The 11,937-nt window shown below is 38.2% G+C and overlaps 1 long non-coding RNA gene across 1 annotated transcript; it reads left to right on the forward strand.

The window, feature by feature from the left end:
• The first annotated feature begins 5,849 nt into the window (after positions 1 to 5,849).
• LOC132637086 (uncharacterized) lies at positions 5,850 to 8,317 on the forward strand. Its single transcript, XR_009581530.1, has 3 exons — positions 5,850 to 6,282; positions 6,770 to 6,818; positions 7,901 to 8,317. It is a non-coding gene; the product is annotated as an uncharacterized LOC132637086 (long non-coding RNA).
• The last annotated feature ends 3,620 nt before the right edge of the window (positions 8,318 to 11,937 follow it).

Here is an 11,937-nt window from a genome sequence, read left to right on the forward strand (position 1 = left end):
TCCGCAAGACAAAATTTCAGTTTTTCCTTCAGTAAAATTGAACCATTTTGATACGCTTTTTCTGAAATTATGCAATATTGCTCTAAATTATTCAGAAAATCATAGAATGTTTGTATAACCTTTTTAGGTGATACTATATGCTTAGAGGGCACAATTTGAGCCCGCCGCCTTGTTTGTCCCAAGGCGGGCCCGCTATTTACGGTTTTGCCCCTAATGTGTTAAAGCTTCCTTTTTAAGCGATTTTTGAAAGAAATGTTTTAATTACCCTACTAATCGCTTAACGAATATTATTTTAAATATTCTGTTAAATATTATAAATTATTTTGACACTCGGAATGACTTCGGGAAAGTTATACTTCTGTAATTTATTATGATATCCGAATTACATTTATTATGATTCCGTCCGACCCCATTGGATTTGTTTGTCTTTGATACGCTTCATCGAGTCTTTGAAAACATTTATTATATTTTTAAATTGCATTAGTCTCTCACTACTCCATTCGTGGATGTCCCAATGTTTCCCACACTGAGCCCGGGCCAGGATATGTTGTCAAGCGTAATTCTCTGCATTGTTCGCCGCGTCCCGATGTGAGGGGGCAGGTATACGCGTACATGGGTCTGTGGAGTATGATGTGCCATGTCCGCCTATTCTGATCTGATCTGTATGGCCATTTTGATATGACATTATATGATACGGGGCCACGCCCCTTTTTCTGATTCCTCTGTATAGTGGCACCAGCGTCGGGAGGGTGGCCACATTCTGTCTGCCGAGTCCCGTGTCAGGGACCGGATATGATATGATATGACATATGTTTCTGTACGCATTCTGTCTGTTTTGGAAATATGCATTTGACACTCTGGATTCTGTACTCATTTTCTGTAACCATTATGATTTGACTTCTGTGATTCCGCTTTACATATTCAGTACATATTTCGTACTGACCCCCTTTCTTCGGGGGCTGCGTTTTCATGCCACGCAGGTACTGACGACAGGTTCGCTGATCCACACGTTTAGGATCCTAATTCTGCTATTTGGGGCGCTCTCTTCTACAGAGCCCATCTTTTGGTACAGTCTGTTACTGCTATCTGGATATGTACTTTGTTCAGGGTATGACGGGGCCCTGTCCCGTCTTATGATTATGATATGTTCTGTAGAGGTCTGTGGATACATCTGTGTGGGTTCTGTACATATGTTTGGGATATTCTGTTCTGTGATGGCCTTATCGGCCTATGTGTGCCAAGTCTTCTTTTCTGCTAAATTTTGTAGCGACCACTAATATTAATATTATATTATTATTCTGTTAATATGCTAATTTGGGGTATCTGGTACGTATAGGTGCCCAGCTCGGGCACTGGTCGCGGCCCACGGGGTTGGGTCGTGACAGATATCAACAGATAAAAGCGACCGATGACATTGGAAGCTACAGAGCACACAGGTAATAAATGGTGCGAAGGAGGTATGTCGGATAAGGTAAGAATAATGGAATACGGTCGAAATATAAAGTTGAAGGATGAAAGAGAAGGTATATGGAAAGGTATAACAGGACAGATCGTTAAAGGATCAGGTACGTCTGGAGGTGCGATATGTGAGGTAAGTTCCGACACCTTTATACTTTTTACTGGAAATTGGGAGCCCTGTGTGGCTATGATACGTTATGATATATGCGTATATATGTTGGCCCTGTGAGGCATTGTTGGTGTTTCCTGCGTGCAGGTTTTGAGATAGTAAGAAATACAGAGGAAACTCTGCTAAAATGTTCCCAGAAATAGGAAAATGAAGAGAATGAGATATAAGTTCATAAAATGTCTTAAAAATCGATACCGATAGGGTAAATTTGTTATGTCGGACTAAAGCTTTAAGAGATACCCTCCATGTCGTCCGTAAGGGGCACCATTCTTATTTGGAAAATATTTTACTTCGAAAAAGCCTATGTGAGCAGCGAATTCGAAATTCATTTGAACGGACCAGAATACCTTCCAGCCACATTTTACCTTAGAAGAGGCTCATGTTGAAGAACAAAAACGTCCACAATTAAGTTCCACTTTTATTTGAAGAGTACAAAACATACAACAAGTAGTTTGTGAACTAAATAGTTCATTCATGACCCAAAAAAAAAATCTGAGGGTAAACTATGTGAGTTAAGCGATGGAAGTCTCGTGGTACTTGTCGAATTCTAGCTCTTCTTGTGTGGTTTCAGAGGACGCTTCATGGTGACGTAACCTTGGAGTGGGAGTGTTCTTGTGTTCTTTGAGTTTATTAGTTTTAATCAACTAATTAGAGATGGAATTCGTGGAAGGAAACCTCAAACTTGTGAGCTGTCATGGATCATGTGTTCCACGTGTTATTGATGAAATGCTAGGATGATTCGGAAGGGCTTGTGATAATAAGGGATGATTTAGAAAAAGGTGGCAAATGTTAACAAAACATTTTATTGAGGTATCGAGTGAACCGATAAGTAGGGATAAATTACGACGAGTTTACAGTTAAAAGGAGTAGTAGTATGATTGACATAAAATTACGGAGGAGGAAGAATTATGACAAATTATGAAGGTATTGATAAGACAGCTTGTGAGATATTAAGAATAAGGTTGATCAGAAAAAGCGAAGGGTTAAGTACGCCTAGTCCACAGAGTGTAATTAAAACATAGTAAGAATCGTGAATAAGTTTAAGAAATGTTACGTTATAGGATGGATTACGAACAGGAGTTAATAGAAGGAGGAAGATAAGAAGAAAGTGAGTGGGATTACAGTGTAGCGATGCGTTATGACGTGTATAGCTAGGAAAACGAGTAATATAAGCGACAGAATTGTGAAAGACCAGCCTAAAGGAAGATGAGCAATGAGACAGAATGAATGCAAGAAATGACTGGTATGATAAGAACAAATAGGGATGAACAAGAATATGTTTTGAAAGTGAGAAGGAGTTATGTAGAAGTAGTGTTTACCGAAGGATACAGGAGTAGCATGAAATTCCTCGTGCATAAGATAAAAGATGGACATAGACTGGAGAAATGAAAGGAATACTAAAGGAAGCACCCAAGACAGACGTAATTAATTGAGTACGAGTGTAAAATAGAGGGGAAATACATAGCTACGAGCTTAAAGGTGTAAGACGACGACAAGGCAATAAGATAAACCATTATTAAGACGAACTTGATGTGATTCTGAGTAAGTCAGAAGTCAATGTTGGGTACACAACAAGGGTAAAATCGCATGAGGCATAAAGGAGTACTGCGTGTATGTGACTTCACCTCGAAAATAGTGAAATCCTTAGAGGAGAAGGATTGTAGATTTGCGAAACAACTGATGTATTGCGAATTTATTAAAAGAAACAGATGATATCCGCTGGGATAAAAATAGTATTGCAAGAAAGCTTGGGACACTCATCATCAGAATATAAGTGCTACCTAATTGAGAATCTGAAACGACTATAAGCACTAGCTAATTACTAATTGGAATGAATGGAATGTGGCTTCGGATAAATTGCTACATTAATTACATTACTCGAGTACCGGCCATCAGATAATATTTTGTACTGTATATCGAGAGTTCTCATCGCCTCGTGATTGTGTTGGGGTTTTATACATGGGTAATCTAAGTTATAGATGATATAAAGGAAGACATGGATATGGTGTAGTATACCAAATGTATTGGTAAAGATCTTAGATAATATGACATCAGAAAGTGGATGCTTATAAAAAGGAAGAATACGACAAGAGAATGGTAACGAGTAACTTAAAAGATATTATAAGGGATAGCAAGGCTATACTAGATTAGAGATTAAGATGTTGGCAACGGAGTTATTGGCTAATGACATTGTGACACATAAGTAGTAAAGGAAGGGAAAGGAATATGATAAAATAGACAACAAGTGAGTCTTAATACAATAAGATATGTAGAGCAGAATAAACCAGGAGAAGGAAAGACTATGACTAAGATTGGGTGCACTTTGTACAAATTGTACAAGAATAGTTATGCAACCTACGAATATTTGTATGCTAAGGATGAGACCAAGTGAGTACTTGATAAGAAGAGTAAGAATTCAGTAACAACAATGCGGTTGCAATATTTTAGGTACACCAAAGAAAGGTGTAAGATGGTTTGAGGCAAAACTACAGAGATATAATTAGTAATGAGGGCAAAAGCCATAGTTGAGCCTTGATATCAATTGAAAGATATAAGGGAAGAATATAGGGTCGACAAAAAAACTAACGAGGCAACGCTAAGGCATTTTTCCGGGCTAATTTGAGCACCTACACATACTCTTGTAAAGATTGCAATAGGATGCGTGGTAGGAGAATTAAGAGCAAATTTGAGTAAAGGGGCAATAGATGAGTTTGAATCAAAAATAAAGAAATGACATGAGATAATATGCCTAAAGTATTGCCAGTTAGGGTAAGGGAAATTACGAAATGGTTTAACCGAGACAATCAGAATAAGCGGGTTACTGGTTACTGGATGACAGTAAAGTTATAATATGCGGGGACCCTAGCGCTATTTGATAGCCAACCCTAAAGATCGAGGTCAAGAAGTAAAGGCAAGTGATAGTTAAAGACCTTTAAAGGAAAGTCAGAAAGTGACACATGATGCTGAGAATTCCAGAATACAGACTGTAACAGCGGAATAAAGCAAGGATATTGGAGTACAAAAATGTTACCCTCTGGAAAATTTCATTTTACTCGTAGAACCTGCGAAGGGTCTACAGGTTATCAAAGGCATGCAATACTCCAGGGATATTAAAGTCTAATAAATCGATGAGGGATGTCTGCGCGTTACAAGATCTTGTCTAAAGATCAGAAGGTAAAGTGAAGTGAACAATATATCATCTTAAAGGAGTAACTATAGAAAAAATAAAGAGTCGAGTCATGACTACGTGCACCATGAGTACAAGTCCGAATCAATCAGTGACAGTACAACTGAACAGTATGCAGACAAGAGAGACAGTAACATTTCAACAGAAGAGCTCACAATACAACTAACAACCGACTGCGAAATAAAGAAGGGAGTAAATACAACGACGTGGAATTATTACCTCGAGAGGAAAGAGTAAGAGGAAATATTACGGGAATGGTTCCTTAGAGATCTGGAATGCGTTATAATAAATTAAAGAGAATCGACCAACGAAAGAGACCTGCGAAGGGCATAATTAAATAGAAGAACACTTGAGGAAGTATTGGGAGTGCAGGACTAGTTTAACATTCGAGGACGGATGTTCTAAAGGGGGGAAGGATGTTACATCCCGTGTTCTCATGCGTTGGAAGGTGTGCGAGTTAAATGACATTAGTAATGGAAACGAGGTTATCCCCCAAGCTTATAGATGGTTAAAGTGATGGCATACATGTATCACAAGGATTTGAAGTTAAACCAGTCGAAGAAAATAAGTTTCGTCAAGGTTCAAATTTATTTGAATGAAATACGGTCCAAGCTATAATACCTCGTATTTTTGGACTAGGAAATTGAACCATCTAGAATGAGCAAATTTACTCGAGCTCGGAGGATTTAGTCATATTCAATCATGCAAATTAAGAGCTCGTGGAATAAGGACGTGAAGTCCCGGAATGATTTCAGACTTAAAATTGTGGTAACGGTGATTGGAAATAATATTTTGTGTGTGCCAAAAGAGGCTACGGAGTAGTACCATATTTCGTGATCGTGATAATGAATATATGAGGTGTGTTGAAAATAATTATTATTTAAGTGAATTGGGATAAAAAATTAATTATGCGAGTAGTTAGTTAAATGATGGAATGAAATGGGGAGCAAAGGAATTAGTTAAATACGTATATGGGTAATTTTTGGGTGACATCATTTAGATGTGGGACCATAATGGAATGGTCATATAATAGATATTAGTAGATAAGGTGAATGTTTGGTGAATTACGTGTATCATTCTTTTGGTGTTACATGTAAGGCTTAAAATTAATCCATGTGGTGTGCTAGTGGAAGTGGAGGGACCTACGTGTCACACTAGCAATTCAATAGGTCCAAGATAGGGCTAGCAACCCCTTTATACGTAGAAAAAAATTTCATTTGATGGGAATCTAATATGTCAACAGCCTTTACTTTCAGTTTCTTTGGAAAAGCAACGTCTTCATTGAAGGAGTGAAAAAAAAAAAAGAAACGTTGCTAGAAACTCTTGAGGGCATTTAATAAAAATAATTGTGTTAGAAGAAGTTACTTACTGTTTTTAATACATTTGGCAAACTTTCGGCCAATTCTCACTCCAACAAGAATTTCAGAAACGTTAGAGTAAAATTAACGGTTTTTCTCCACTTATCCAGGTAAGAATTCTCCCATTCTCGATATATTTAAGTTCGTCCGGGTTATAGTTAAACGGTGGGATGAGAAATATGGAAATTAATTGCGAGAAATCGGATAAATTGTTATTCTTATCATGTGGACTGTTTGGTGGTTGTTATAAATTGTTTGGTGTGCTGGAATATCGTGGGATTGGCGGTAGTTGTTATCGTTGTGTTTGTTGTTATACTATGTATATACGAAAATAAAGAAGTGTATACAAGTATCGGTATAGGAATGTATATTGAGCTGTTTTGGAGGTGATTTAAGAATGGATTTGATTCTATTTGGATATGTATTTATTGATATTGTTGTTGATATGGTGATTGATATTTTGGCTAAGTTGAAATCACGAGGATTATTGTGTTGTAGGGAAGATGCTGCCCGAATATCGTTACATTTCTAAGTAATTAAGGATTGGTTTGAAAGAGTATTCTAATTTGGTTATTGGCATATGTGGTATTGTTGTAGATTGGTGAAGCCCGAGACCTAAGTTATGATTAACTTGAGAAGCGACAAGGTATGTAAAGCCTATCCCTTCTTTCTTTTGGCATGTCCTAGACGTAAGTGATGAATGACATGAGCTTTGGGGTAATTCCATTCATAAGTTCCGAATATGATTCATGATTCTTATTCACTTCTTGATGTTAGAGCTTTTAAAGTAGTTAAGCCACTGCCCTCGAGCTTTCTATATGTTGTATAGTATAATCGTATGTATAAGTCTCTATTCCTAAAGGCTCTATAATGACTAATGTCCTTAACTTTCATAAGCTGTCTCGTATTGATTTGATAGCTGTCTATGATCCCTGAGACGTTATTTAATATAGTTCATAATGATATTCAAAGAGCCACTAGGATGACTAATGTTCTTGATTTCCAGAAACTATTTTATTATGTCTTGATACGTGTATATAATCCTTGAGGTTCTATTTTTATATAATCCACAGCGACATTCGAAAGGTATTTGATATGACTATTGTCTTGGTTTTCAAATGATGATTCGTTTTGATTATTGTATTGAGTCTCAGATATGATTTAATTTGCATATGGTTTCTCACTACTTTGCTCGTGCATGTCTCAATACATCTTTCTATGAGTCCCGGGCCAGGACATGTTTTCATGCACAGATCCACTGCATTATTCACCGAGTCCCTCACTAGAGGGCCGAGACACGTTATATATATGTATATGATGATATGAAGACATGATGGTATGATGATATGGGGATGGTGGCCAGGATGGCACATGATGATCTTATTCACCGAGACCCTTACTAGAGGGTCGGGACACGTTATATATATATATATATATATACATGATGATGATATGATTTTATTTACCGAGTCCCTCACTAGAGGGCCGGGACACGTTATACATATGCATATGAACAGGATGATTCTCTAATGGTGACATTAAGTTTCATAACGAGTTAAGTCTGATATTGACACCATGATTTATGATTCAAAGGTAAGCCTTGTGGTTTTCTGGTTTTCTGTACTCCTCACTTCAGTATGATCCTGTTTATTGTATTTATGCTTTACATGCTCAATACATATTCCGTACTGACCCCCTTTCTTCGGGGGGATGCGTTCATGCCCGCAGTTACAGATGCTCACGTTAGGTAACCCGCCAGCTTAGGAGTCCTATTCAGCTATCTTGGAGAGCTCCCTTGTTCCGGAGCCTAGTTTTTGGTACAGAATCTCTTGTGGTGTATATGTATTTTATCCAGGGGTACGGCGGGGCCCTGTCCCGTCATATGATACTGTTGTTACTCTTAGAGGTCTGTAGACATATGTGTGGGTTGTGTATAAGTTCCGTTCAGCTGTGTCTATACGATGTGCTATGATATGATGTCTATCTGTAGTGGCAGCCTTGTCGGCTTGCATATGACACGATATTGATGTATAGTGGCAGCCTTGTCGGCTTGCGTATCATTTTACGATTTGATCAGTTGTGACTCCTCAGGAGACAGTTTATCTAAATATACATATATGATGACGTTATGAACCGTTGGAGTTCTTTTGCAAGTTTCCATATTGTTCATAGATTCAGTTTGATTATATGTAACAGGTTCGTATACGGGTGTCCAATTTGGGCACTAGTCATGGCCCACAGGGTTGGGTCGTGGCACATACAGTCGTATTTCTTATGCTCATATTCCTAGAAAAATCATTCTTCATTTGGAAACATAATTACTTGCATATACATAAGCCCTTCGACTATCAAAATAGTAATATGTATATATACGATAGTAAAATCGTGAGACATGCGACCCACACATACGTATCTACGAGCCTCTACTAGATTACTAGACTGTCACGACCCAGCTAGGGGCCATGACGGGTACCCGGGGCTAGCCACCGAGCACCACTCGTGCTACTACTTATCTTGCTCGTTTAATGGTCTTTTATCAGCTTTATACTCAACTTATAGGAAAATCATATTTTAAATGGAAACATAAATACTCTTATATACGTTTTCCTCTCGGCCATCAAAATAATATATACATCTAATAGCATCTCGTGAGACCATCTAACCCACACTGCGCATCTACGAGCCTCTACTGGAGTGTTAAGCATAAGGACGGGACAGGACCCCGTCATGCCCAAAAATACATATACACAAAAGAATCGTCATAAGCACCTCCGAACAAAGGAGTGCTTTCAATCAGCTGACGGCTACTGCTGGTCTGGGTCGAGCTCTCCTCCCTGTCTACCTGTAGGCATGAACTCAGCGTCCAAAGGAAACGGACGTCAGTATGAACATTGGACTGAGTATGAGAGGCATAAACAAGGAAATAAGGCAACGACATACAAGAACCATCAATATGGAATGACTGTATCTGACTGACAAGTGTAAAAGAAATAATGCATGTTGGCTTACTCATAGTCATCATCAGGATATGTGTGCGTAATTATTTGTATATAAGTTGCCCGCCCATATAGGCACGGTGTAATAATGTATAAGCTTCCCGTCCACATCGGATCGGTGTGATAATCATAACATGAGCCTGCGTCCAGGCCTCCCGCGTCCAGGGTATCATCTCATACCGCCCACTAGTGGTGTCTGCCCATGCCATTTGGCCATGGTGTATCGTATAGCTGCCCGCCTTAGCGGTGACTGCCCGGCCAACTAGGCGCGGTGTTATATCATCACCATACATGCTCATCATAATATGCTCATCGTAACATATTTATCATAATACATGCATAAGGCTTATGAACAACTTTACTATATCGGGGTGACGTAAGGTCGTGATCCCCCGGTTTCATTATGGAGCAATTATCGACATCCTGCCTCACCTTGAAGGAACTAACATATAAGGTGAGTGTGCTCAATAAATATCGTCATGCCATTTTGGGATCACCATATCATATTTCTTATCTTATGTTGTCATTCATAGATATAGGCTTTTAGCTTTCCGGAATATAGGAACTCATGAAGAGGAAGGAAATTCATGCTAGAAGATTCATGCCATTAAAAAGAAGGGACTAGCCTGGAATACCTTTGACATTTAGCTAAGCTATCGTTCGCTTGCTTCCCTTCAATATCGCGTTTCTACATTCAAAAGAGAATTCGCATTTACGTTAGTTAATCGACTATCAAAACGCGCTACTATTTCTAGGGAAAATTGGGTGGCACTTCCTTTGGTTATACTACTTTTACCATACTCTATATCAACTACCAAACATTCATGACAACACTCACAATATCATATCAACAATCGTCATTTATCTACATCTACCACATCCTACCATTTTTCTCCAATTCCTCCACATTTATGGGTTTTAGCTCATCATCGCATTTTCATATATATCACGCCCATTTCATGGTCTACACGTTATTTATAACATCTTCATACTCACAACACATCAACATTCATAATTCAATTCAACTATCATTCAATTATGGCACTATTCACATTTTATGACCCATCTACTACACTCTTCCATAATCCAAGTGTTCCAACGTATAAATACTTCAATCATCATGAGAAGGTCATCAGACTTACCTTGGGTAGTGTTGGAACAAGCCTTGAGCAACAACACTCTTTTATGCCAAAAACCCTATTTCACTTCCTTTGATATTTCTTTGTGTAGATAAACTTTGATAGGTTTCACACTCTTGATTTCATGGATTTGGTGTTGTTGATCTTGATTTTCCTTTGATTCTCTTGAATTCTTGTGGATGAAGTGTTTTGGAGTATTATAGAGAGTTCTTGAATTGTGAAGATGAGAAATGAAATAAAATGAGCTTGGGATCCCTTATACTTAACTTAAAAATCTGATTTTTGTGAACAGTAGTCGGGGTGTACAGTGCCCGTAAACCCAGTTTACGGGCCGTATTCTGGTTTACGGTCCGTCCTTCATGACCGTATTTAAGCATATCAGAAATAGAAAGGTTTGTTGTAGGTCATGGTGGTTTACGGTCACAGTTTACGGGCCGTATTTCAATTTACGGTCCGTATTCGGAGTCGTATTTTACCATTTCAACATTGACAGAAACTTGAAATTTTGATAGTTGGAAGACGATGGCATTTTACGGTCCGTAAATCACTTTACGGGCCGTATTCTGTTTTACGACCACTGGGCCGAAATGCAAATCTGCATGGGTAGTCATTCCCTTCTTAGTAAAACATCGTACACTCTTACATATATATATATATATATATATATATATATATATATATATATATATATATATATATATATAGACACACAAAAGAATAAGCCAAATAGCACCTCCGGAGTAATGGAGTGCTCCTGTAAATCTGCTGAAAACTTCTACGAGTCTGGATCGCCTCCCTGTCTACCTGTTGGCATGAACACAGCGTCCAAAGAAAACGGACGTCAGTACGAACATTGTACTGAGTATGTAAGGCATGAATGAAATGAACGTGATAGAGAAGTCATAAGTCCTAAGGTGAAGGAAAAACCTGCGTGACTTTTAAGGATGGATACATTTCATACATATATCATATATACATAATCATAGTACATGAATCATCATAGCGCATACATCATTGTGTCATATAATTCAACATCGTAGTACTGTATCTGCTCATACACATAAAGCATTATCCGTATTCGGCCACGTAGTGGCTTGACAATATCCGTATTCAGCCACGTAGTGGCTCGACACTATCCGTATTCGGCCACGTAGTGGCTCGACAATATCACATACATGTCTTCCGTGCCCGGCCATAACAAGGCTCGGTATATCTCATCATCATCATTGTCATCACATACATCTCATAATCTTATCATAACCTTTCATAAGGCATACATTTGAATTTAAAGACAATCTATGAAAATCATATCATATTTGTAGCGTGAACTTCGTATAAATATCGTATGATAGACTTTATAATCTCCAGACTTAGGCTCATCATTACCATCCTCACATCTATGGCATATCTCTTACCTTTATCTCATATGAAATCCTCTATGAACATAGACTCGTAATTGTTCGGGACATTGGTCATAGGACATGCATTAGAGCTTATAGACAATCTATAACAATATCGAGGTGACATAAGGTCAAGAACCCCCGATTATATTATGGAGTGACCATATTGATCATATCTCACCTTGAAGGAACTAACATTTTAAGGTGAGTGTACACCATGAACAACATCA

Source organism: Lycium barbarum, chromosome 1 (genome assembly GCF_019175385.1).
Source record: "Lycium barbarum isolate Lr01 chromosome 1, ASM1917538v2, whole genome shotgun sequence".
Lineage (NCBI taxonomy): Eukaryota > Viridiplantae > Streptophyta > Magnoliopsida > Solanales > Solanaceae > Lycium > Lycium barbarum.